Source organism: Panthera onca (assembly GCF_046562875.1).
Source record: "Panthera onca isolate mPanOnc1 chromosome E1 unlocalized genomic scaffold, mPanOnc1 haplotype 2 h2.Chr16_ul_12, whole genome shotgun sequence".
Taxonomy (NCBI): domain Eukaryota; kingdom Metazoa; phylum Chordata; class Mammalia; order Carnivora; family Felidae; genus Panthera; species Panthera onca.
In genome coordinates, this window is record NW_027675811.1 from 131,486 (window position 1) to 158,576 (window position 27,091).

The 27,091-nt window shown below is 36.8% G+C and overlaps 1 pseudogene; it reads left to right on the forward strand.

Moving 5' to 3' along the window:
- The first annotated feature begins 311 nt into the window (after positions 1-311).
- The window catches only part of LOC145715129 (EF-hand calcium-binding domain-containing protein 13-like), a 98,939-nt pseudogene continuing 72,159 nt past the window's right edge, over positions 312-27,091 (forward strand).

A 27,091-nucleotide genomic window follows, 5' to 3' on the forward strand; every position in this document is an offset into this window, starting at 1 on the left:
GTAGTTCTGTTTCTCTGGGTTTATTTGAATAAATAAATATAACTGGATTTCTCTGCCTTTTATGTCATTTGTTTTGGATTTCTCTACTTCTTATACCACAAAAGGTAAAATTAAGGTACAGTGTGATCTCCTGCGAATTACAATCTACTAACTGCTTTTTCTAGTTTTTGTACACATATATGGCTTGGGGAATATCTATTTGGTATTATACTGTGTTACATTACAGGGATAACCAGGTAGGTAAATGTAATTAAGTCTCTTAAGCAGGCATATGATTTTTTTCTTATCTTTTTTTTTTTTTTTGGCAGGAAATCCTTTTGTGCTCATTCATACTTGTTCATCAAGACCTTTGAGTCCTCAAGGGCCGAATTTATCTCTAAACTGAAAAATGGAAAGTAAAGTACCTTTATTCTGCCAGGTATTTTTTTCAAAAATAGTTCCTAAAGGCTGCTGCTGCTGCTGCTGCTGCTTCTTCTTCTTCTTCTTTAAAAATAGTTTACATTAAAAAATTAGTTTATATTTATCTCACACCCATAATCAGTAAGCAGATTCATAGAGCAATATAATTATAGGATCTTTTAATAACTAAGGTGAGTTTTGAGTTCTTTTAGTGGGCATATAATGAACTTTCATCCCAGCAATATCAAGAGGTCTGTGGTGTATGTTGAGAGTATTTTGCGGGGTAGGGGACTGGGATAATTTTTTAGGAGAATAAAGGATTTAAACCTACATAAATGGTTGTAGGTAACATAATTAATGATGTGGGAGTCTAACCAGAAGGTAATCTAAAAGATACCAAGTGTCTCTAGCCTTCTCCCCTGTGATTCAGGAGATGTTCTTATCCATTGGCCAGTATTGTGTCAAACAAAAAACAAACCCGGACTTAGTAAGGAGAGACTTTATTCGAAAGGATTATTCCAAGGGAGGAAAGGGACTATTTATTGAAATAGGAGAGGGAAGGCTGTGACCATAAGATCTTCAAGGAGCTCAAGGGCTAGGCAAAAATGGCTTTTCTTTCATGGAGAGGAGTCAACAAGGCTAGGAACTGGATTGGGGGAAGTGGGATGAAAGAGTGGCATGATGAGATAAACAGATCAGAGAATATTTTAGGGGCCTGGAGGAAGGAGGAAAGCTTAACCACATTTTGGCTAATAATCCTTTTGTTCTAATTAATCAGTGGGGTTAAAACAGTTTAGCAAATCATTTCGTAGAGCAAAGAAAAGGAATTTTGAAGATATTTGGCCTTGACATAGGTAAACAAGGGTGGCATCTGTGAGTTTTATCTAAAGCTTATGGGGGAAAAGGGTGATTCCTTGCAGCAAGCCATTTTTCAGAACACAAAAGGGTGAAGGGATTCCTTTAATCTTCACTGTTTTCCAGGAGCACAAGGCTCAGGAAAAATTCAACATTGTCAACTGAGAGTCTTAACCTTTTAAATATACGCTTTCAATGGATCTGGTGCTACCATATGACATGTACCTATACTGTAATCCGAAAGAAATTAAAAAAAAATTTTTTTAACGTTTATTGATTTATTTTGAGAGAGAGCACATGTGCACTAGAGAGAACATGAGTGGGAGAGGGGCAGAGAGAAGTAGAGAGAGGATCCCAAGCAGGCTCTGTGCTGTCAGCAGACAGCGTGGTGTGAGGCTGGATCTCACAAACTGTGAGATCATGACCTGAGCTGAAATCAAAAGTTAGGGGCACCTGGGCAGCTCAGTCGGTTAAGCATCCATCTTTGGTTCAGATCATGATCTCATGGTTCTTGGGTTCAAGCCCCACGACGGGCTATGTGCTGACAGCTCAGAGCCTGGAGCCTGCTTTGGATTCTGTGTCTTCCTCTCTCTCTGCCTCTCTCCCACTCATCTGTGTCTCTTTTTCTCTCAAAAATAAATAAACATTAAAAAAATTAAAAACAAAAGTCAGATGTTTAACCAACGGAGCCACTCAGGCGCCCCCCCACCCCTGCAAAAAAAAAAAAAAAAAAAAAAAAAATTTCAAGGCTTCTTGCTAAGTACCAAGAAGTGTGATATGTCTATTAACCTGTTCCACTTTTTTATACCTAATACTTAGTTGATTGTATCCTCATGAGCTGATTTGGAAGAGCTGATTCTTAAAAGTTAAAATAATTAACAGCATTAATATATCATACCAGTTTGTCTTCCTTAGACTGTGTAGTTTATACTTCACAGACAGTTCACCTTTAACCACAGAATTTCAGAGATTATTTTCTTCCTTTTCTGTATCATCAAAGTTTCTGTTCACTATTTGACTGCTTCTGTTCATCTGGTCTTTGATAACAGGTTTTTGTGCCTCTCTGTCTTTTTAGATCTTCCTCCTTTTATTTTCCTGGTTTCTGTTTTGAGTCATTTTTCTCAACATCTCTAGGAAACTTTTCATCATTCCTAATAAATATTAGGGCAGCAAATCAGATTGCCTTTTTGAAGCAGGTTGTTAAAGGTGTGCCTCTGTTGTAAGATGAATGTATGCAGACCCTAAAAGTCACTGAAATAGTTCCCTTAATTTACATTTTGTGTAGAAATAGAGATTCTCTAAACTCCCTTAGTGATCTGCTTTATACATGGCCTTTGTAATTTGTTCAGGGGTTAAAAACTAATATACCTTTGATCAGCTAGATGCAGTCCAGTTGTTTTAAGCAAGCAGCCATGTTTTTTTTTTTTTTTTTTAAGTTTCTTTATTTTTGAGAGAGAGAGAGAGAGAGAAAGTGAGGATGAACAGTGGAGGGGCGGAGAGAGAGAAGGAGAGAGAGAATCCCAAGCAGGCTCTGCACTGTCAGCAAAGAGCCCGATGCAGGGCTCGAACTCATGAACTGTGAGATCATGTCCTAAGCTGAAACCAAGAGCTGGATGCTTAACCCACTGAGCTACCCAGATGACCTGCAAACAGCCGCATTTCAAAAGAGTATATTTCTCACTTCATTCCTCTTTTTCTAAACATGTTCATTGCTCGTAGGCCCTAGTTCTTTTTTGGAGGGGGAGGTGTCTGTTTAGAAGAAATATAGCTGCTTTATTTTTTTTCTCGATAGACTTTTATTTTTTAGAGCAGTTTTAGATTCACAGCAAAGTTGAGTGGGGAGTTCCCATATACTCCCTGCCTCTATACATGTGCAGCCTCCTCCGCTATCAACATCCTACACCACCGTGGTACATTTGTTACAATCAATAAACCTACACGGACATATCTTTATCACCCAAAGTCCATACTTTACATTGGGGTTGATTCAGTATTGTGCACTCTGTGAGTTTGGACAAATGTATAGTGACATGTAGCCATTATTATAGTATATAGAATAGTTTCACTGCCCTACGTATCTTCTGTGCTCTGCTTATTCATTTTCTCCCTCCTCCACTGACTACCGCTGGTCTCTGTAGTCTTCATAGTTTAACCTATTCAGAATGTCATATAGTTGGAATCATATAGTATGTAGCCTTTGCAGATGGGCTTATTTTACTTAGCAATATGTATTTAAGTTTCCTCCATGTCTTTTCATGGCTTGATAGTTCCTTTCTTTTTAGTGCCAGATAGTATTCCATTTTCTAGATGTACCACAGTTCATGTACTGAGTCTACTGCCATTCATCTGCTGAAGGGCACTGTTTTTTTCCCCAAGTTCTGGCAATTCTGAATAAAGCTGTTTTAAACGTCTGTGTGCAGGTTTTTGTGTGGGTATATGTTTTCTACTCCTTTGGTAAATACCAGTAAGGTGTAATTGCTGCAAAATATGGTATAAGTATGTTTAGTACTGTCTTTCAAAGTGGTTGTACCATTTTGCATTCCCACCAGCAATGAATAAGAGTTCCTCTTGCTCCACATCCTTGCCAGCATTTGGTTTTGTCAGTATTTTGGATTTGGCCATTTTAACAGATGTGTAGTGGTATCTTGATGTTTTAATTTGCACTTTCCTATTGACATGATGTTGAGCAAATGATCTTTTCATTTGCTTGTTTGCCATCTGCACGTCTTCTTTGTTAAGATCTTTTGCCCATTTTTAAGTTGGGTTGTGCTTTTTCTTATTGTTAAGAGTTCTTTGTATATATTTTTGAATATACAGAATAACAGTACTTTGAGTAAAGCCCATTATCAGATATGTCTTTTCTAAGTATTTACTCTCAGTCTGTGGCTTGTCTTCTCATCCTCTTGATAGTGGATGTAGAGAAGAGTTTTTATTTCTTTTTAATTATTTTTTTAAATTTTACTTTATATATTTTTAATTTGCATCCAAGTTAGTTAGCATATAGTGCAATAGTGATTTCAGGAGGAGACTCCTTAATGCCCCTTACCCATTTAACCCATCTCCCCTCCCACAACCCCTCCAGTAACCCTCTGTTTGTTCTCCATATTTAAGAGTCTCTTATGTTTCGTCCCCCTCCCTGTTTTTATATTATTTTCACTTCCCTTCCCTTATGTTCATGGAGAAGAGTTTTTAATTTAATGAAGTAAGTTTAAAGATGCCTTAAGAACTAGATTCCACAACCGTTAGCTATGTTCACGAATGCTGGGCATTTTATAGCTACATAATGCACTAAGGATAGTTGGTGACATTTAGAACATGTACCTAATGTGAACTAATGCACTGATAATTAAATCCTTTTCAACAAAATTCTGTCTGGTAGCATCACTTTAGAGAAAATATTTATCTACAATGAATTATTTGACCCAGAAGGTCATACTGAACTTACCTGTGCAAAGAGAACATGGTTGACTGTGGCTCTTGGTTACTCCCCAGGCAGAAGAAAATAGCGATTTATCAGATGAAGGCTGTAATTCTCTTGCAACCAACTTGCCATCGAGACATATTGACAACAAGAAAGACATCAAGTTTTCTCAAATGACACAGAAGACAATTTCACATGAAATTAGGGGTTTGAGGCTAGAGCACAAAAAAAGGTAAGTTAAACTCTGAACTCACTTAATGGAATTATACTGCTGCAAGCTTGAGAGAACCAAAAATGTAGCTCCTGTGTTCTCATAAGGTACTAAGTGTGGAGGATCATGCATATTTGTGGCCTTTCTTTTGGTATAGTTTTAACTCCTAGGTAGCCATTCTTTTCATTTTTTTTCTCATTTCTCTCACAGCTATGTGGAAGCCTATAAGCCACCATGGGCTTCTAGTTACAGCAGAGCAATTATCCATATGCCTGCAAGTTTGTCTTTTTTGACAAAATAATGTATTTAAGTCTACAATGTGAAGATTTAATATATGTTTACATTGTGAAATGATTACCACCTTTTACTCATTTCACATGTTTACCTTATTTACTTACTATGTTGGTGAGAACACTTAGGTTCTACTCTCTTAGCAAATTTCCATTGTGCAATATAGTGTTATCAACTATAGCCATGTTATACATTAGGCCCACAGACCTTATTTATCTTTTAACTGAAAGTTTCTACCCTTTTACCAGCCTCTCTCTTTTCTTATTTCCCCCACCTCCATCCCTGGAAACCACCCTTCTACTCTCTGTTTCTATGAATTTGGCTTTTTTAGAGTCCACATATATATAAGATCGTCCAGTATTTGCCTTTCTATGTCTGACCTGTTTTACTTCACATGATGCCCTCAAGGTCCATCCATGTTGCATGGCTGGGTAGTATTCCTGTGTGTGTGTGTGTGTGTGTGTGTGTGTGTGTGTGTGTGTGTGTGTGATGACACATCTTTAGCCATTTATCTGTTGATTGACATTTATATTGTTTCCATACCTTGGCTGTTGTGAATAATGCTGTGATGAATATAGGAGTGCAGATATCTCTTTGAGAGTGTTTTCATTGCCTTCAGATATATAGCCAGAAATGGAATTGCAGGATCATATTGTAGTTATATTTTTAATTTTTTGAGGAAACTCCACATTGTTTTCCATAGTGGCTGCACCAATTTACATTCCCACCAGCAGTGCACAAGTGTTTCCTTTCCTCCACATTCTTGCCAATACTCGTTTCTTGCCTCCTTGAAAACAGCTATTCTAGCAGGTATGAGATGATACGTCATTATGGTTTTGATTTGCATTTCCCTGATGATGAGCGATTGTGAGCCATTTCATATACCTGTCGGCCATTTGTATGTCTTTTTTTGGAAAAATGTCTATTCAAGTCCTTTTAAAATTGGATTATTTATGTTATTGAGTTGTATGAATTCCTTGTATATTTGAATATTGACTCATCAGATATATGGTTTGCAAATATTTTCTCCCATTCTATAGATTCCCTTTTCATTTTGCTGATGGTTTCCTTTGCTGTCCAGAAACTTTTTAGTTTGATGTAGTCCCGCTTGTTAATTTTGCTTTTGTTGCCTTTGCTTTTTGTGTCAAATCCAAAACATTATTGTCCAATGTCGAAGAGCTTACTATGTTCTACAAGTGTTACTATTTCCTTTTCAAAATTGCTTTAGCTCTTTGAGGTCTCTTGTGATTCTATACAAATTTTAGGATTATTTATTCTACTTCTGTGCAAAAAATGCCAGTGGAATTTGGACAGGAATTGCATTTAATATATAAATCACTTTGGGTAGTATAAGACATTTTAAAAATATTAATTCTTCCAGTCCACAAACACAAAACATCCTGCCATTTATTTGTGTCTTCTTCAGTGTTTTTCATTAATGTTTTATGGTTTTCAGTGTACTCATCTTTCACCTCCTTGGTTAAATCTGTTTCTAAGTATTTTGTTTTTTGATGCTATTGTAAATGGGATTGTTTTCTTAATTTATCTTTCTGATAGTTTCTTGTTAGTGTATAGAAATACAACTGATTTTTGTCTATTGATTTTGTAATCTGTTTGACTTGGGTACAAATCAGAGGTCCCCATGACCCCTACTCAGGTTTAATTAATTGCTAGAGCATCTCACAGAACTCAGGGACACATTTATGTTCAGCAGTTTATTAAAGGACATGACTGAGTATACAGAAGAATAGTCACATGAAGATATTCATTGGGTGAGGTTTGGGAGGGTCCCAAGCACAGGAGCTTCTGTCCCCATGGGGTTGGGATGTGTCACCCTCCTAGTCTGTGGATGTGTTCACCAACCTAGAAGTTCTCCAGAGAGGGGAAGGGGACTGGAAATGGAATTAATAATTGATCCTACCTACATGAATAAGCCTCCATAAAAATCTCAATAGTATAGGCCTATTCAGAGATCTTCCAGGTTGGTAAACACATCCACATACCAGGAGGCTGATGTCCTCCCAAATCCTTGGGGACAGAAGCTCCTGTGCTAAGATCCTGCCAGACATTGCCCTATGTATCCCTTCATCTGGCTATTCACCTGTATCTTTTATCATATTTTAAAAAATAAACTGGTAAACATATGTAACTATTTTTCTAAGTTCTGTGAGCTCTTCTAGCAAATTAATCAAATCCAAGGAGGGTCTTTTGGGAGCCTCTCATTTATAGGTGATGAGTCCGAAGCACAGGTCACAATCTGGAGTTGTGATTGGCACAAGTGGGGTGGGAGCAGTCTTGTGGGACTGATCCCTTAACCTGTGGAATCTGACAGTATATCCAGGTAGATAGTGTTAGAATTGAGGTAAATTGTAGGACCCAGTTGGTGCCACACCCAGTTGGTGTGGCAGAGAATTGCTTGGTGGTGGGGAAGAATACCTCACACATCTGGTGTCAGAAGTGTTGTGAGTGTGGTAGTCATGGAGGAGTAAAGGAGAAACACAGAAGAAGAATGGGTTTTTCCCTATATTGTGGGGTATCACATTTACCTTTTTGCCTATGTTGAACCATCCTTGAATTCCAGAAGTAAATCCCACTAGATCATGGTCTATGATCCTCTTAATGTACAATTGAAATATTAGCATATTGTACTAATACTGTACAATATTAGTATTGTATTGTACTAATTAGTATTAATATTGTATTGTAATAATATTGTACTAATATAATGTACTATTGAAATATTGCGTTGAGAATTTTTGCATCTATGTTTATCAGGGATATTGGACGGCAGATTTCTTTTCTTGTAGTGTCCTTGTCTGGTTTTGTTACCCGTAGTGTTGGCCTCATAAAACAAGTTTGGAAGTGTTCCCTCCTCTTCAGTTTTTGGGAAGAGTTTGAGAAGGATTGGTGTTAATTCTTAAATGTTTAGTAGAAATCACCAGTGAAGCCATCTTGGACTTTGTTGGGAGGTCTTTGATTACTGATTCAATCTCCTTACTAATAATTGGTCTGTTCACATTTTCTATGTCTTCATGATTCAGTCTTGTATGTTTCTAGAAATTTATAAATTTCTTTTAGGTTATCTAATTTGTTGGCATATAATTGTTCATAGTAATTTCTTATGAGCTTTAGTATTTCTGTTATCAGTTGAATGTCTCCTCTTTATTTCTGATTTTATTTGAGACTTTTCTTTTTTTCTTAGTCTAGTAAGATTTGTCAATTTTGATTATTTTTTCAAAAGACAAACTCTTAGCTTCTTTTATCTTTTCTATTGTCTTTTTAGTCTATATTTCTGAGCTTTGTTATTTCCTTCCTTCTATTAACTTTGGGCTTAGTTCCTTTTTCCCTTCCAGTTCCTTGAGGTATAAAATTAAGTTGTTTATTCGAGATCTTTCTTTTTTCTTTTTTTTAAGTTTTATTTTTTAACGTTTATCCATTTTTGAGACACAGAGACAGAGTGTGAGTGGGGGAGGGGCAGAGAGAGAGGGAGACACAGAATCCAAAGCAGGCTCCAGGCTCTGTGCTATCAGCTGTCATGTGAGATCATGACCTGAGCCGATCGGACTCTCAACCAACTGAGCCACCCAGGTGCCCCTCTTTTTTCTTTATGTAGGTGTTTATCTCTATAAACATTTTTCTTAGAACAGCTTTTGCTGCATCCAATAAGTTTTGGTATACTGTGTTTTCATTTACTTTGTCTCCAGGTATTTTTTATTTCCCTTTTGATTTTCTCTTTGACCAATTGGTTGTTCAGGAACATATTGTTTAATCGCTACATATGTCATTTTTTTCATTTTTTTTCTTGTAATTGATTTCTTGTTTTATACCTTTGTGGTCACAGAAGATGTTTGATATGATTTCAGTCTTCTTAAGATTTTAAAGACTTGTTTGGTGGCCTAACAAATTATCTATCCTGGAGAATGTTGCATGTGTGCTTGAGGAGAATGTATATGCTGCTGCTGTTGGATAGAATGCTCTCTATATGTCTGTTAGGTCCATTTGGTTTCCAGTATAGTTGAAGTTCAATGTTCTCCTTCATTTTTCTCTAGTTAGTCTATCTACTGTTGAAAGTGGGGGTATTTAAGTGTCCCTTACTATTGCTGCATTGCTGTCTATTTCTCCCTTCAGATCTGTTAGTATTTGTTTTATATGTTTAGATGCTCTAATATTGGATACATAAACACTGCAATTGCTATATCCTCTTGATTAATTCACCCCTTTATCATTATGTAATGATTCTTGTTTGTCTCTTGTTGTAATTTTTGGCTTAAAAACATACATTGAGGGACACATGAGTGGCTCAGTCGGTTGAGCGTCCGACTTTGGCTCAGGTCATGATCTCACAGCTCGTGGGTTTGAGCCCCACATCAGGCTCTGTACTGACAGCTCAGAGCCTGGAGTCTGCTTCGGGTTCTGTGTCTCCCTGTCTTTCTGCCCCTAACCCACTTGCATTCTGTCTCTGTCTCTCTCAAAAATAAATAAACATTAAAAAAAAAACAACATCCATTGATGGGAGCACCTGGGTGGCTCAGTCAGTTAAGCGTCCAACTTCAGCTCAGTTCATGCTCTCACGGTTCGTGAATTGGAGCTCCACATGGGGTTCTGTGCTGACAGCTCAGATTCAGATTCTGTGTCTCCCTCTCTCTCTCTGCCCCTCCCTCAATCATGCTCTGTCTCTCTCTCTCAAAAATAAACATTAAAAAAAAAACACGTATTGAGGGGTGCCTGGGTGGCTCAGTTGGTTAAGTGACTGACGTTCGCTCAGGCCATGATCCCATGGTTCATGGGTTTGAGCCCCGTGTTGCTCTCTGTGCTGACAGCTCAGAGCCTGGAGCCTGCTTTGGATTCAGTGTCTCCCTCTGTCTCTGCCCCTCCCCCGCTCACTCTCTGTGTGTCTCTTTCTCTCAAAAATAAACAAACATTAAAAAAATTAAAAAAGCAAAAAACAAAAAATATTTATTGAAATTTATTTTGTCTAATATGACTATAGCTAGATTTGCCCTCTTTTGGTTTCCATTTTCATGGAATATCTTTTTCCATCCCTTCACTTTCAGTCTATAAGTGTCCTTAAAGCTACAGGGAGTCTCTAGGAGGCAGCAGATATTTGGGTCTTTTTTTTTTTTTCTTTTAATCTATTCAGCCACTCTGTCTTTTGATTGGAGAATTTAGTCCATTTACATTGAAGGTGATTATTGATAGGTATGGACTTACTGTTGCCATTTTGTTGCTTGTTTTCTGGCTTGGTTGCTTGTTTTCTTTGTTCCTTTCTTCCTCTTACTCTCTCCCTTTGTGATTTGATGATTTTCTCTAGTGATATACTTAAAATTATATTTTTTAACTTTTAAGTAATCTTTACAACCAATGTGGGGCTCAAACTTACAACCTCGAGATCAAGAATCACATGTTCCACTGACTGAGCCAGCCAGGTGCCCTTCTAGTGATATACTTTGATTCCTTTCTTTTTATCTTTTGTATATTTACTGTAGGTTTCTGCTTTGTGGTTACCATAAGGCTTATATAAAACATTGGGGCGCCTGGGTGGCTCAGTCGGTTAAGCGTCCGACTTCGGCTCAGGTCATGATCTCGCGGTCCGTGAGTTTGAGCCCCGCGTCGGGCTCTGTGCTGACAGCTCAGAGCCTGGAGCCTGTTTCAGATTCTGTGTCTCCCTCTCTCTGACACTCACATTCATGCTCTGTCTCTCTCTGTCTCAAAAATAAATAAACGTTAAAAAAAAAAAATTTAAAACATCTTATAAGCCTATTTTAAACTGGTAACAACTTAACTTCAAATGTATACAAAAGTTCAGCATTTTAACACCTCACTCTCATTTTGTTTTTGATGTCACCACTTACATCTTTTTATATTTGTGTATCCATTAACAGATTATTGTTGTTTTTAATACATTTATCTTTTAACCTTTATGTGAGAGTTATATGTGATTTACCTTCCACCATTACAAGATTTCAGTATTCTGAATTTAACTATATGTTTACCTCTACCAGTGAGATTTACACTTTCATTTGTTTTCATGTTACTAATTAGCATCCTTTCATTTTAGCTTGAAGAACTCCCTTTAACATTTCTTTTTTCTTTTTTAATGTTTATTTATTATTTTTGAGAGAGAGAGAGAGACAGTGTGAGCAAGGGAAGGGCAGAGAGAGAGGGAGACACAGAATCTGAAGCAGGCTCCAGGCTCTGAGCTTTGAGCACAGAACCTGACATGGGGCTCGAACTCACGAGCTATGCGATCGTGACCTGAGCTGAAGGTGGACGTTCAACCGACTGAGCCACCTCGGCACCCCCACTTTAACATTTCTTATAAGGTCAGTCTATCTAGTGTGATGAACTCCTTTAGCCTTTTTTTTTTTTTTTTTTTTGTCGTCTGGGAAACTATCTGTCTTTCGGTTCTGTAGGACAGCTTTGGGGAGTAGAGTACTCTTGGTTGGCAAGTTTTTGTTTTTGGTTTTTTTTGCCCCCAGGATTTTAAATATACCATACCACTGCCTTCTGGCCTGCAAGGTTCCTGCTGACAAATCTGGTGATAATCTCATGGAGAATCCCACTATTCCTTTATGTTCAGTGACAAAAGGCAAAATAATTATTTCTAGAACATCGCAATAAAACTTGTCACCTAGGAAGGAATGGGAGATGGTGGAAGTGTTCCTTTACATTCTTTCATTAGCACTGTATAAACTAGGTTACCTGGGAGACACAATGCCCTAGGAGAATAGGATACAGAACAAATGTTTTCACTTATTCATTATTTATAGTAAGTCATCCCAATTCTGTAAAATGTTTGAGGCAGCTCATAACATAAACACACTTATACTTTAGAAAAATAATAAAGGATTTGAAAAATCATGTAGTAATGTGGAAATCATAATTATTCCAGAAATATGAAGATCTCAATGGAGATATATGGGGAGAGGATGGGTGATATAAAGTAGCAGTAGATTCTAGATTATGACTCACTTGTGTGTTATAAAATCAACTTAGGAGGTCACTAACTGGTATTTTGTTTAAAAAGAAATTTGAATAATATTGAAGACACTAGAGTGTTTTTCACATAATAAGTATTATTTTGTGAAATTACTTCAGTTCTCTCTCTTTGTATATGTGTACTACATCTCAATAGAAATGTATTTTATACTCTGGGTCGTAATCAAAAGAGTTAAAGTCATTCCCTTTGTGAGTGGAGGACTGCAGAGGAGACTAATAATAGGGCAGATTCAGGGGGGCTAAGAGCAAGGTAATGGCACTCTCAGGGCAGGAATTCATGGGATTAGATTTAAAGGGATAGAGAGTCAAAAGGGCAAGGTACCTGCTAAGGAAGGGCAGTTGAGGTAGGTGCATGATAAAAATTACCTCTACATCACAATTTTGCTTGGGGCCAAATTCATCTGAAGATGTTATAGATTCAATCCTATCATTGTCCTTTGTATTACTTAAGTAGCCCTTGTATAGCAGGTTACTCTAAAAAGGAGCCACTTCTGCTAAAGAGCTTTTAGTTTTGCTTTTAGTTCCTTTATAAGGAAGAATAAGGTATTTCTTATAAAATACTGAGTTATAGACCAATTGATGGGAGTTCTGAATAGGAACAAGCCTGTGGTTTGCATAGTGACTATCAAATTTATCTACACGTTAAAATCACCTGGCTATCTTTTTTAAGTTTTAATTTGAATTCCAGTTAACATATAGTATAGTACTAGTTTTAGGTGTACAGTTTAGTGGTTCAACACTTAATCTGTTGAAGTTAATCTGATCAAGTCTTTAAAATTCTACAACCATGGTGATATAATTAGCAAAATCCAGACTGGAAAATCTATAGTACAAATTGCCTGGCAATAGTGATAATGAGGATGATAAAAGACTTGGAAAAAGAGTCTATAGATAAAAAAAGAGATCTAAAAGACACATCAATCAACAAACTGTAATGGTGACCTTACTGAATCCTTATGCAGAGTGTTAATAAATTTTGACATTTATGAAACAATTGGAAATTTGAACACTGACCATGTTTGATGATACTAAGAAATTATTGTTAACTTTTAGGGTGTCATAATTGTGTTTTAAATGTGGTTTTTTAAAAGAAAAAACACCTTGGGGCACCTGGGTGGCTTATTAAGCGTCTGACTTCTGCTCAGGTCATGATCTCGCAGTTTGTGAGTTCGAGCCCTGCGTTGGGAGCCTGGGGCCTGCTTCGGATTCTGTCTCTCTTTCTCTCTCTCTCTCTCTCTCTCTCTCTCTGCCCTTCCTCTGCTTGTGCGCTGCCTCTCTCACAAATAAACATTAAATTTTTTTTTTCAAAAATAAAAGAAAAAGCACCTTGTAGAAATTAATATTAAAATTTTCACTCATGAAATAATATGATGTTGGAATTTGCTTCAAAATAATAAGAAACTGGAGTAGGGATATAGCTGAAATAGGATTGCCTATTATTGAAGCTGGGTGATGGGTACATGGGAAGATTGTCACATTATTCTTTTTCACGTCTATTTATTTTTGAGAGACAGAGACAGAGCATGAGTGGGGGAGGGACAGAGAGAGAGGGAGACACAGAATCTGAAGCAGGCTCCAGACCCTGAACTGTCAGCACAGAGCCCAATGCGGGGCTCCAACCCATGAACCATGAGATCATGATCTGAACCAAAGTCACTTAACCGACTGACCCACCCAGTCGCCCCAATCATCACATTAGTCTGTCTACTTTTGTATATGCTTGAAATTTTCTATAGGTAAAAGATGAAAAAAAGAAAAAGTAAGAAAAAAAGCAACTCAGGAATTATTCCAATTTTCTGTGCAATTTAGGTATGAAACATCAATATTCCTCTGTGGAGAAGAGAAATCCTCTGATTTTTCAGGAGAGAAAAAGTTCAGAAGAAAGAAAAGTTTACAAGTACAGTTGCATACTGAAAGAACTGAGGTACATATGATCTGAAAATGTTTTACTTTTGAGCATTGTTTTTAGCTTTCAAACATTCCATCACATTTTAGTCCAAGTATTGAAATGTCACATCAATCAAAATCATTTTTTTTTTGAGAAGAGAGAGAGAGTGTGAGCAGGGGAAAGGGGCAGAGGGGCAGAGGAAAAGGGAGAGAGAGAATCCTAAGCAGGCTCCACACCCAGCCTGGAGCCTGACGTGGACTTGATCTCATGACCATGAGATCATGACCTTAACTGAAATTTGTGCAGACACTTAACCTACTGAGCCACCTAGGTACCCCTGAAATGTCACAATCTTAAATATTTCTTCTTCTTTCTCTTCCTTCCCCTGTTCCTCCTCTTTTTCTTCCTCCTCCTCCTCCTCCTTCTTCTTTTTTTTTTTTTTTTTTTTTTTTTTTACAAAAAATGTAACAAGGAACCCATTCAGAAGAATATGACATTTTCCCCTTCCTTCTCCATTAGATCTTTATTTTTATTACTATACTCTCTGTTAACACTTCTGCTGTTGTAACAGTGACCCTGAGCATTCCTTGGCTGTGGCAGCATAACTTTAATCTTGGCCCCCATCTTGCTCTATATATGGTCTTCTCCCCTGTGTTTATATCTCAAGTCTCCTTCCATTTTTATAAACACTTCATTGTATATCTCATCTTGAGATCCTTAACTTTGTTCCCTCTCCACAGACCTTTTATCCAAATAAAGTCACATATACAGGTTCCAAGGATTAGGACATGGACCTATCTTTTTGGGGCCACCATTCAGCCTGCTTCATTCACTATATGATGTACTTAGATATACTGTCTATCTCATCTGGGTAATTTCTCCCATCTGCTTTCTCGTTTATCTTTCTCCAGCTGAATATAATCTCTAGTTTAAATTGTCTATTGAGAATTTAATTTCAGTGCTTATATTTTTTACCTCTAGAAACTTTATTTGGTTCTTCTTTTTTTTTAATTAAAAAAAAATTTTTTTTAACGTTTATTTATTTTTGAGACAGAGCGAGACAGAGCATGAACGGGGGAGGGTCAGAGAGAGAGGGAGACACAGAATCTGAAACAGGCTCCAGGCTCTGAGCTGTCAGTCAGCACAGGGCCCAATGCGGGGCTGGAACTCATGGACCGCGAGATCATGACCTGAGCCGAAGTCGGACGTTCAACCAACTGAGCCACCCAGGCGCCCCTGGTTCTTCTTTTTAAAAAGAATTTTTTTTTTAACATTTATTTATTTTTGAGAGACAGAGAGAGACAGAGCATGAGCAGGGGAGAGGCAGAGAGAGAGGGAGACACAGAATCTGAAGCAGGCTCCAGGCTTTGAGCTTTGCGCACAGAGCCTGACGCGGGGCTTGAACTCACAAACCGCCAGATCATGACCCGAGCCGAAGTCAGACGCTCAACCGACTGAGCCACCCTGGAACCCCCATTTGGTTCTTCTTATAATCTGCCTTATGTCGTGTTTTTTGGTCATGTTCTTTAGTTGTTTCAAGACTGATACCTGATAAATATAATATAAAGTCCCTGGTGGATCTAAATCTTCTGTTTATTGCTTTGTCTGCTTCTTACTCATTAACTTATGTCCTTGGGTGCTTTGTACTTTTTGTTTATTTTCTCATATATTGTTGATCTAAATCTGTGGGAATCTCACGTGAGTCTGGATCTAGAGTATTCTCCTCCAAGAGAATTTGAATTCTCTTCTGCACTGCACTTCAGAGATGTGATGAACATGGGACAACTTTAAATGACTTTTTTGGTTTCTATTCTCCTACCCCACATATTTAGTGTAGATTTGAGTTCTGTACTTGTGTGGGTAGATCTATCACTATAACTAATCCAGAGGAGTACTCTTTCTTCTCTCTCTCTCTCTTTTTTTTCCAGCCTGGAGCTGAGACAAAGACAGATTTTACTCTGCATACTTCTGTGCTTCAAAAGGGGCCTAGACTCCATGTAAACAAGGTTCTAGGCTCCACGTAAAATTGAAGACACCTATTATTACAGTCCTCATTTTCTAAAGTGATGCTTTTCTGTCTACCCAGCTACTTGCCACTTTTGAATCATGCTTATGCATATACATGTTAAGTGGATAATTTTCTCAGTCATGAGGATGATTTAAAGCATAAGTACCTGTGTTATTTGAATAACTGTGTTGATTCTCCACATTATTTTGCTCATCTAGTCAAAGCCCATATATGTAGCCTAGAATCTGGTGGTCTTCTCTTCACTATACCATAGATTTGCCCTGCTTTGTGAAATCCACTATTTTAAATTGACACGACATTAATAAGGTGGTTTAGTTGCATACTTAGAAAAACATGACTCTGCAAAAAAAATTCTATAGTTTATTTAAAATTTTAGTGTATGTAAACTCTAATTCCATTACAAAAAGCAATTTTACATCAGTGAGGAACCCAGATATGATTAGCTATCTTTTTAAGAGGTTTATTTTCCAGTAATGCTGGTTTACCAGTGTGATCTCAGGCACCAACATTCCTGCATTTGGCTCTAGATTGCCTCTTCCTCAGTGAAGCTGTTGAAGGAGAAGATGACTAAGAAAGAAAGGTCTTCACTCAAGTTTCCGAATCAGTACAGTGTTCACAAGACTTTATCACCCCTTTGTACATCTTCCTCAATTATTCGGTATTTAAATCATTGTTGTTTTTTTTTTTTTTTCCCCTTAAATGTTGCATTAAGATTTGGGTTTTTCTTTTCAGAATCATCTATCATTTCCACATAAAGTATGCAAAATAGTTTGTGCAAACTAAGACTATGCTCTAGGGAGGGTGGCGTAGAGCTAAGATCACTGTATGTGGAATTCAAAAACTTAACGTTGGGTCCTTATTGACCTCACTTGCTAGCTTAGGCTCTTGTACAATTCACTTTATATCTCTGGGCCTCAGTCTCCACATCTGTACAAGAATCTTGTACTAGACGGACCCTTGAGATTTCTTCTAACACTAACATTCTATGATTTGAGTTATTTACATGTTAGGTGATTAGATAAATCATCTTTTCAAAAAATTTTTACTGACAGGTTGTGGAATCTGGGATTCTTTGCTATTTAAAGATACTCTTGTTTTTCCTTTCTATAATAACTTTCTATAAAATTTGCTGTGACTTGAATTAAGAGTAGCAAAAATTGGACGACAGCCAAAGGATAGTGAATCATGGGCACTGCTTACTGACCAGGGTAAATTCTGCTCCATAGAGAGATGTCTAAAAGAAGCAAGGTGGGAATTCTGGGATGAAGAGTATATAATTCACTATCACTTGGATGGTCTTTTAACAAAGGTTTTTATGGAGTAAGAGACTGGAGAATCTCAAACTGTTGATAGGTTTGCTAATATTTTAATGGAAAAATGGCATAAATATTTTGTGTGTGTGGTGTTTTGTTTCGTTTTTGTGCTGCTTTCTAATGTGGCTGTTTCTTTGACAGGAAAAGGGAAATGGTTTCTAGCCTCTGCAAGACATCATATAATGAAGTACCTCAAGGACACTTACACTCACAAGAATTAAGCGGTAATAATAGATTCTAGAACTTCTTGAATAAATTACCTGATTGTGTACATTTTAGAAATTGTTTCAGTGATTAGTGTCGCTTTCTTTACTCCTAATGGCATATGATATCAACTAATATTACATGATGTGACAAATGCTGTAGTCTGTGAGTAAGCATAAGCAAACTAGGTAAAATAAGGATTCATAAATGTCTTTTTTTAGAAATATCTTCTGTTATATTGATAGGCAAAATGTAACATATGTGCTTATTTTAGTTAAAATATTTTGGGAAAAAAGTGTGAATATTACATCCAATGAATATATTAGTAAGCACTAGAGTCACTGATTTTACTAGGACTTAGTTCTTGGTACATAGTACCCTTCACTTCTTTTTTTTTCCCCCTTCACTTCTTGACACTGAACTCTCCCGTATCTTGGGCCTCTCCTTTATATTTATGGAGTCATTTAGCATATTTTTCCTTTCTGATCATCATATTAGGCATCTTTTTATTTTTTTTTTTCATAAGTAATCTCTGTGCTCAACGTGGGCCTTAAACTCACAACCCTGAGATCAGAAGTTGCGTGTTCTACTAACTGAGCCAGCCAGGTGCCCCTATGTTAGGCATCTTTTCCTTTTTTTTTTTAATTTTTAATGTTTATTTATGTTTGAGAGAGAGAGACAGACAGACAGAACGTGAGCAGGGGAGGGGCAGAGAGAGAGGGAGACACAGAATCGTAAGCAGGCTCCAGGCTCTGAGCTGTCAGCACACAGCCCAATGTGGGGCTTGAACTCACGAACCACGAGATTATGACCTGAGCTGCAGTTGGATGCTTAATCAACTGACTCACCCATGTGCCCCAGACATCTTTTATCCTCCAGTTTTATTGGGATATAATTAAGATGTAGCACTGTGTAAGTTTAAGGTGTATAGCATAATGACTTGACTTACATATGTTGTGAGATGATTACCACAGTAAGTTTAATTAATATCCATCATCTCATATAGATACAGAAAAAAAGGAAAAAAAGTTTTCCTCATGAGGAGAACTGTTAGGATTGTAAACAACATCCATAGCCTTCCCTATTTTCTCATTGGAGAAGAGTCCCTTTCATGTCACTAATCCCTTCACTCTTAATTTTCTTTCATTGAATTTTCTTATGCTTCCTCAGGGACTGTGTCAATATTATACTCTATGTTTTTCAAAGAAGCTTCTTGAAAGAGTTGGTTTCCTTAATTATTTATTTACTTCCTATTTCACTGAAACCTGGTTTCCACCCCTAATACTCTACTAAAACTCCTGTTATTAAAGCCATCGTGGGGCGCCTGGGTGGCTCAGTCGGTTAAGCGTCCAACTTCGGCCCTGGTCATGATTTTGCAGTTCATGGGTTCGAGCCTCACATAGGTTGTTCTGACAGCTCAGAGCCTGGAGCCTGCTTCAGACTCTGTGTCTCCCGCTCTCTCTCTGCCCCTCCCCAGCTTGCACTCTGTTTCTCTCTCTCTCTCAAGAATAAGTAAACATTAAAAAAAACACATTGTTATCAATATGTTAGTCTTTCTCTGGTATTTAGCACTGTCATCTAGCACCTCTTTTTCTGAAAACTAAGGGTAGTACCCACTGAACTAAATTCAGTTTAATTCAACAGACATTTTTTGAGGATCTGTTCTGAAGTAGACACTGGCACTTGAAGAATGAAAAATCTTGCCCCCTAGAGCCTGATAGTTGAGTGAGGGATATTGACATGCAAGCAATCACAATACCAATAGCTTTGTCTGAGATATGTACCAAGTGATATGGGAGCATGGAAGAAGGATTTAAACATTCCCAGGGAAAATGGTGACTGCCTTTGCTATGTGAGCTTTGCATGACTTTTCTCAGTTTCTGAGAGTTGTTTAGGAAACTTGTAGACTTGGAGGTCATTAACTCTAGACATACCTAAAGAAATCATGAGATTGATTTTAAAGCAAAGAATTAGAACACAAAGACTTGCTCCTCTTTCTTCCTTTACTGATCATTGTTGTTTTTTTCATTGGGAGAGAGTGTAGCGGGGTTGACGATAATTATTCGTTTGAATTAATTAACCGTTTTGTCGTGTGTATTTAGCACTTCAGAAGGCCTGTAAAATTTTTAGCAAAATTCAAAGTGGTAAAATTTATGTGAATGATCTGCCAATGATCCATCACACCTTGAAGATTTTTATAAGTGATTCGGAAATGCAAAAGGCACTAAAGACTGTTGATATTGATGGTAAGTTTTGTGTTTTCATTATTAGTTTAAGGTTTGCAAACATGGATGTAAGTTCTATGTTGGTCAGATTAATTACACATCATAGGAAAGCTAAGCTTTATAATATGTTCTAAAAACTTTTTTTGCACATTTACGATAATATTAAAAAATTGGGCCTCCGGTACAATTGGATTGGTTGATTACTAGATTGGATTATGACATACTTTCATCAACATCTGATATTTTTAGACTTTTAATTTTTGCTACTTGCATACGATAGGGAAGATTTCTTAAGGCAAAAGTGTTTGAGTATAAAAGACCAGATTAATATATTTATGTTAAAATTAAGAACTTTTATTTATCAAAAGACACTTTAAAGTAAAAAGACAAGTTATGAACTTGGAAATATTTGCAATTCACAGAAGTGACTAGTGGTTAGTTTTCAGAATGTGTAAAGAACTCATACAAATTAGTAACAAACAATGGAATAGAAAAGTGAGTAAGACACATGGATAAGAATATCACATAAAAGAAAATATATGTAGCCAATAATCATATAAAAATATTTTCCATCCTCAGTAGTCAAAAAAATGCAAATCAAAATCCTAATAATTTTATTTTAAAACCTCTGGAAAAGTAATTGTTCTTTTGTTGTCAGTGTCCAATACTTAAAGAAGTAAATAATAAATAGAGAACTGATTACATTTACAGATCATTCCAAGCTTATTAAGGAGGAGAGATAAGTTTAGAATAAAAATGGTATAGATAAGTTGAAGGATTGGTCAGAAATAAAATAAACTTAATACCCACAATGACACAGTAATACTCTGAGGTTAAAAGCATCAAGCTACTCAAATAAAAGATGTGGATTGGTTATTATAAAAAATTTGTAGATGGAGAATACTAGGAGTCAAATGGACCACCAATAGAACGTTACTTAGCAACCTAACAGGAATTGACAAGTTACAATAGCGTGCATTCGTCTATCTATCCGAGTCACCCCAACATTTTTTGAGTGTCTACTGTGCACAACTTTCAGAGGGTATAAAAATAAAATAATAAATATAAATCTAACTTTTAGAAAGACTAAAAAGCAACTCTATTTTTTCTGACATGTTTATTTATCCATATGTTAATTCTCTTGACATATAATTTTTTGGAGATTTATTATTAAAATAATTATTCAAAGTGGAAATAACTTTATTCTCTGAAAGCATAGGAGAATAGAAAGGAGAAAATAAAACTTATGTGTAATCCCACTACCCAGAGCTGAACTTTGGTATTTTTACATATATTTTTCTAGGATTTTTCTAAGCATGTGTGTGCGTGTATGTGTGTAACTGTGGTATATACATATGCATAAACACATAATTAGAAAAAATATATGTTGACTCACATGCATACAATTTTGTTACCTTTTTCTATTAACTTTATATGTTAGGCAACTTTCCATGTAAATAAATACAGATCCACACTGCCTTTTTAAATGTTTAATAACATTTATTCATTTTTGAGAGAGAGACAGAGCATGAGTGGGGGAGGGGCAGAGAGAGTGGGAGACACAGAAGCAGAAGCAGGCTCCAGGCTCTGAGCTGTCAGCACAGAGCCCGGGCGTGGGGCTCGAACTCACAAACCGCAAGATCATGACCTGAGCCGAGGTTGGACGCTTAACCGACTGAGCCACCCAGGCACCCCAACACTGCCTTTTTAAATGGCTGTGTGCCAGGGTCCAGCCCCAGCAGGTCCTGGGGTTCCTGAAGGATTCACGGTGTCGGCGAAAATAACAAATGGACACGGACAACAACAGTGTGTTAGACTGGCCGCTTTATTGCGGCAACCGTGGCATTATGTTTGTTAGCAATTTCCTTGTAGCGTGCGTCATCTATGTTTCTTGGCTTTACCTAATTCTAAAAATGTTCCTTTGTGTAATCACCCATTAAGGGACAACATGGTTATTTTCTTGTAACGTTACAAGAAATTGATTAATTTCTTCATATTATTTTCATTATGTATCTATGTTTATTTATAGTCTATAAAGCATTTGCTTTGCTATTTTCATGAAAGGTCATCTATCTCTCAACACCTCAAGTGGAACATTTACAGGGACATGACTTCTTAATTGTTTCTTTGAACCATTTGCGTATAAGGAACAAAAGTTATTCGCTTTGGTCCGGGGTGCCAGGAGGGAGCCAAGACGGCCCTGGGAACCCACGCCTTATGCGCTCCCAGGGAGACAGTGTATACCTAGGAACTAATGAACCATTCTGTACCTTAACCCACCAGGTCCAGTTATCATCTGGAATGCCTCCTGGGGGCCAAGTGGGCCTAGGGTTGGAGTAATTTGTATCCATAGATACATTCCTTTGTTGCCAGGGTGGGGATTTCAAATCCATTTGTCCCCCTCCCTGGCTGGGAAATATATGGGGCTATCCTTCCTTTAGGTAGGGGAGTCTTTACAGGGGGTGGCAAGGGCTGGATATAGGCCCGCATAATTTCCCTGCGGAATCTTATTTCTTTCCCCCGTGGTCCTTTTCCCAGGGGGCCTGTCATGGGCAATTCCCCAACCGACAAATCCCCAGGTACTTTCATTGGTAGGGGGGCTTCCCTGACCAATGCTAAGGCCAAATTACATAAAAGCAGGAGTACGAGAAGCTTCGCTGTCGGTGCGCCGCCATGCAGTCCCGATCCGTCCACCGCCCGGGCCCTGCCATCAGGCTGGTTGGAGAGCTTGGCTTTTGGCAGCTGTGAATTATTCTGTGGAACAGATCAAAGCACAAAAACAAATTGTTTTGAAAAATAAGCTATATAACAAATAATCTAAATAAATATGTTATTTCTAATATTTTTGCTGTTATAAGCTGGGTTTTTTCTCTTTATCTCATCAGGCAAAAGATAGGTTACTAAAATTGAAATTGCTAGGTCAAAGGATGTGAACATTTTAAGGCTTTTAAGTAATACTGTTATTAGAAATTCAGGGGCACCTGGGTGGCGCAGTCGGTTGAGCGTCCGACTTCAGCCAGGTCACGATCTCGCGGTCTGTGAGTTCGAGCCCTGCGTCAGGCTCTGGACTGATGGCTCGGAGCCTGGAGCCTGTTTCCGATTCTGTGTCTCCCTCTCTCTCTGCCCCTCCCCCGTTCATGCTCTGTCTCTCTCTGTCCCCAAAATAAATAAAAAACGTTGAAAAAAAAAATTAAAAAAAAAAAAAAAGAAATTCAAAGCAATAAATCTTTAGAACTTTAGATTTCAAGACTTCAGATGGAGTTTCTTCCAATTACCTGGATTTACCGTTGGGGAAACTGAGGGACAGAAAGATAAAAGTCTACTCCAAAGCCATACAACCTATTTTACTTTATTTGTTTTTATTTTATTTTAATTCCAGTTAGTTAGCATACAGTGTTGTATTAGTTTCAGGTGTACAATATAGTGATTCAGCAATTCCCTATATTACACAGTGCTCATCAAGATAAGTATACTTTTCATCCCCTTCACCTATTTCATCCATCCCCTCATCCACTTTCCCTCTGGTAACCCCCAGTTTGTTCTCTATAGTTAAGAGTATGTTTGTTGGTTTGTCCTGTTCCCCACCCCCGCCCCCCACCACTTTGTTCATTTGTTTTGTTTCATAAATTCTACATGTGAGTAAAATCATATGGTATTTGTGTTTCTCTGACTGGCTTATTTCACTCAGCATTATACTCCCTAGCTCCATCCATGTTTTTGCAAATGGCAAGATTTAATTCCTTTTATGGCTGAATAATATTCCATTGTATGTGTGTGTGTGTGTGTGTGTGTGTATATATATATATACACACACACACACACACACACACCACATCTTCATTCATCTATCGATGGACATTTGGACTGCTCCCATAATTTGGCTATTTTAAGTAATGCTGCAATAAACATAGGGATGCCTATATACCTATGAATTAATGTTTATGTATTCTTTGGGTAAATTCCCAGAGGTGCGATTACTGGATCATATGGTAGTTTTCATTTTTTGAGGAATCTCCATACTGTATTCCACAGTGGCTACACCAGTTTGCATTCCCACCAACAATGCACAAGGGTTCCTTTTTTTTTTCTACATCATTGCTAACACTTGTTTTTTCTTGTGTTTTTAAATTTAGCCACTTTGATAGGTGTGAGGTGATATCTCATTGTGGTTTTGATTTGCATTTCCCTGATGATGAGTGATGTTGAACACCTTTTCATGTGTCTGTTGGCCATATGTAGGTCTTCTTTGAAGAAATGTCTGTTCCTGTCTTCTGCCCATTTAAAATGGATTATTTGTTTTTCTGGTGTTGAATTATATAGGTTCTTTATATATTTTGGATACTAACCCTTTATTGGGTATGTCATTTGCAAACATCTTATCCCATTCAGTAGGTTATTGTTTAGTTTTATTGGTTGTTTCCTTTGCTGTACCAAAGCTTTTTATTCTGTGGTAATCCCAGTAGTTTATTTTTACTTTTGTTTCCCTTGCCTCAGGAGATGTATCTAAAAAGATGTTGCTATGGCTGATGTCAGAGAAATTACTGCCTCTGCTCTCTATTAGGATTTTTATGGTTTTAGGTCTAACATTTAAGTTCTTAGTCCATTTTGAACTTTTGTGTATAGTGTAAGAAAGTGGTCCAGTTTCATTCTGTTGCATGTTGCTGTCCAGTTTTCCCAACACCGTTTGTTGAAGGGACTCTCTTTTCCAAATGCATATTCTTGTCTCCTTTGTTGAAGATTAATTGGCCATTTAACTGTATGTTTACTTCTGTGTTTTCTATTCTGTTCCATTGATCTATGTGTCTATTTTTGTGCCAGTACCACACTGGTTTGATTACTACTGCTTTGTAATATAACTTGAAATCTGGAATTATGATACCTCCAGCTTTCTTTTTATTTTTGAAGGTTGTTTTGGCTATTTGGAGTCATTTCTGTTTCCATACAAATTTTAGGATTGTTAGTTCTAGTTCTGTGAAATGCTGTTGGTATTTTGATAGGGATTGCATTACATTTGTAGATTGCTTTGGGTAGTATGGATATTTTAACAATATTCTTCTAATTCGTGAGCCCGGAATGTCTTTCCATTTGTTTGTGTTATCTTCACATTCTTTCATCAATGTTTTATAGTTTTCTGAGTACAGATCTTTCACCTCCTTGCTTAAGTTTATTCTTGGTATTTTATTATTTTTGGTGCCATTGTACATGGGATTGTTTTCTTAATTTCGCTTTCTGCTGCTTCATTATTAGTGTCCATACAAACAATTTTAGATAACATATGTTAGTTTAAATTTTTATTCCTTAATTTTTACATTGAAAAAATGTAGACCTATATTGAAGATCTTGGTAAAAATTGCAAATACAAGAAAAAGTTTAATAACTGAATATAAAGGTTTTTTTGTTTTAAGTTAGTATTTTTAGCTTAAAGAAGTTTACAAATTACAAAACGAAAATTATCTCTTCACCTCAATCTTTCCCTACAATTCTTCATAGTACACACTTAATAATTTGGTAGGTATTTTTCCTGGATATTTGTTATATACATTTTAATTGGTCTCATATTGATTAATGGTGAAGTTACCTCTAAAATTTTTGCTATTACAAATAATGCTATAAAGAGCATCCTTGTTCATCAATTCTTGCACATTTGTGTAAATATTTTTATAGGATAGATTTCTAGAAATGAAGAAGCTGGGTCATAGGATATGCATATACCTATAGGAACATGGTTTATGTCAAGTCATGTTATCTTGTCCAGCTTTATTGAGATATAATTGACAAATATAAATTGCATATATTTAAAGTGTACAACATAATGATTTGATATACATATACATTGTGAAATGATTACCAGCTATCAAGTAAAGAACATCTCCATCACCTCACATAGTTACCTTTTTTGTGTGTGATGAGAACACTACTCTCTTAGGATATAGTCTCTCAGCAAATTTCAAAGATACAATATAGTATTATTAACTATAGTCACCATGCTGTACATCAGATTCCCAGAACTTGTTCATCTTATACCTAAAGTTTGTATCCTTTGACAAACATCTGCCCATTCCCTCCACCCTCCAGAATATGTCATATACATAGAGGTTACATTTTCTTTATTCATCTGTTGGTGAGCATTTAGGCTGTTTCCATTTCTTGGCTATTGTGCATAATGCTGCAATGTTTGAAGTGCACATAGCTCTTTGAGACAGTGCTTTTATTTCCTTTGGGTATATATCCAAAAGTGAGCTTGCTGGATGATATGATAGTTCTGTTTTTAATTTTTAGACAAAACCTCTGTACTGTTTTTGGAATTGGCTATTCCAATGGATTTTAAATTATCTGCATATTTTATAGTTTTATTGAGGTATATACTTGACATATTTAAAGTATACAATTTGAAAATTTCTACATATGTATATACTTGTGAAAACTCAATCCCATTATACCCCTTTGTAAGCCCCCATTCTCTTTCCACAACCCCCCCTCACTACTTCCCAAGCAAACACTAACCTGCTTCTGTCACTACAGATTGTTTGTATTTTCTAGAACTTTATATAAATGATATCATGCAGTAAGTACTCATTTTTTTAGTTTGATTTCTTTCACTCAGCTTAATTATACTGAGATTCATCTATGCTTTGGTACATATCAGGTTTATTTCTTTTTATTGCTAAGCAGCGTTCTCTCTTATGGATGTACCATGATTTGTTCATCCATTCATTAATTGATGATGTTTGGATTGCTTCTAGTTTTTGGCTATTACAAATAAAGCTGGTGTAAACATTCATTTATGTGTCTTTGTGTAGTCATATACTTTCACTTATCTTGGGTAAATACCTGATGGTAGGATGACTGGGTCATATGGTAGGTATATTTGAATTTTTTAGAAACTGCTAAACTGTGCTTGCAAAGCAGCTGAATTATTTTACATTGTTATGAACAATTTATGACAGTTTCAGATGCTTCTCATCCTTGTCAATCCTGGAATTGGTGAGCCTTTAAAAATTGTCATTCTAATAGATGTATGGTGTTTTCTCGTTGTGGTTTTAATTTACATTTCCTGAATGATCAAATGATTTTGAATATATCTTCATGTGCTTTTTTTGCTACCTGTATATCTTATGCCCATTGAAAATGTGTTTGTGTTCCTACTATTGCATTTTGAATGTATATATTCTGAATACGAGTCCTTTACTGGATATGTGAGAGAGAGCACAGGCAAGGGAGGAATAGAGAGGAAAGAGAATCCCAAGCAGGCTCTG